The sequence below is a fragment of the Cebus imitator genome, unplaced genomic scaffold (genome assembly GCF_001604975.1).
Source record: "Cebus imitator isolate Cc_AM_T3 unplaced genomic scaffold, Cebus_imitator-1.0 Scaffold118, whole genome shotgun sequence".
NCBI lineage: Eukaryota > Metazoa > Chordata > Mammalia > Primates > Cebidae > Cebus > Cebus imitator.
Genome location: NW_016107433.1, coordinates 4,706,714 through 4,708,587, shown reverse-complemented (window position 1 = coordinate 4,708,587; position 1,874 = coordinate 4,706,714).

The following is a 1,874-nucleotide window of genomic DNA, read 5'->3' as shown; positions in this document are numbered from 1 at the left end:
AAAAAAAAAAGTCTTACAGCTACCTCCAAGAGTTTGGAACAGAGTCACGAAGCCAAAGGGCTTGAAATGAGAGGATGGATTTCAGATAAAGACTAGAAGCGGTACATCCCACTAGAGCCCAAAGGAGATCCCTGAAATCAAAGACAGCAGCCAGGGACCCTGCTACTGTACCGATTCCGAGTACATCAAAGCCATCACTTAGGCTGGTGCACGGTACCTCCAAAAAGCAAGCAAACAAACGCAGGAAGAACAAGAGCCTCTCTCTCTCTCCCTCTCTCTTTCTCTCTCTCTCTTCCCTCCCTTTCTCTCTCTGTCTTTTCCCCCCCTTTCAAAATCCTAGCCTTAGCGTCACTGCTACTGCGATATTTTTTTTAAATGACAAGTTGTATTTATGTAAGTTCTAAATATGAACTAGTACCGTTGAAATTACAACGTCTGGAATAAAATAAAATGCAATCAGCACTTTAAGTGATCTGCAAACAAATGTAAAAACAACATTTATGTTTTTGAAGGCATTTTTAGTAAACCCTGTAACGTCAGAGAGAGAGTTAAAACTTATTTTTCTTGGAAAAAAAAAATGTTGCCCCAGCCTACCAAGATTATTTATTTTAGAAGGAATTTGGGAATTAATCAGGAAATCTGTTTGATTAGAAAGTAATTCTTCATTTTGAGAGATTTTCCAATGCTCTTATGAGCATGCAGCTTCTTATTCAAGACTAGAGAGAAAAAACCGGTTTAGGATTTTGCTGGGTTACCTCATCTAATCCTTCTGAATTCACTCTGGGAATAATGCTATTTTATTTAAGTGGGGGGGGGTGGAATAAAATACATTTAGAAAAATCAGGGGTTTCCTCTCTGTGAGCCAAATCTGGGTTGCCATTCAAACTTTTTCTGGCTGCTTTTCCATGCAGGACAGCTGATCAATAAAGCCAAGTCCAGCCTGGCTTGCTACAGGTTTCACCAGTCAGTGCTTGCAAAACCTTTGTCATTTTCTAAAAATAAAAAAGCTAAAAGTTATTGTAGAAGAAGGGGCTTTTTTTTGTCCCCTGCACAATGCGTCTTTTGTGAGGTTAATGCCATTCTGGGCTCTCGATAGCCCTGGACAATGGGGAACTCTCTAGGAGCCTGCAAAGACTCTAGCTTTTTTCTTTCTTGCCTTTTTTTTTTTTTTTTTTTTTTTAAGGGAAGGGTGAAACATTCCTACATTCCAAACACAACCTCGACTTTGATTAAATAAATATTTATCTTTATTGTAGCCACTGTATATTTTTACCTTCAGGTTGTCCGGTTTCTGATTATTATTTTAAATTTTTCATTGGCAACAGTTAATCTTTTTTTTTTTCCCTTTCAGTCCAAAGTGCAGGTCAGTGTAAAATGTAGCTGACTGAAGGAAGACTGGTAAATTCTGAATTTTTCCATAATACATCAGGTAAGGAAAATTGTTGAGACCTTCAGGAATATATTCGCTTCTTTTTTATCTGTCTTCAGGAATCTTCATAAAGCTGTTTATTTTTTTAAAGATGTAGCAGAATTACATTCCTCTTTGTAGATCTTGAAAAATCACTTAAATACTATATATTTATTTTCCTTTAAAATGTAAATAATACTAGAAATGAACTTGTAGCTTGTTTCTTACATAAAACAGAGCGGAGGAAGTCAGTATTTCCTTTGGTCTAAGCTATTTGGAGGAAATTCTGGATATAAATGGATTTCGTGTTACAATATAGGAAAATGTCAGCTTAATCTGGTAAATACTTATGCTAATTTTACTGAGTGAATTCGTTATAAGGAGGAGAGGTACCAAGCTCTTATGATTGAATAATGCTTAGACGATAATCCAGCATCTATGTGGATTATTTTATGTACAAAATGAA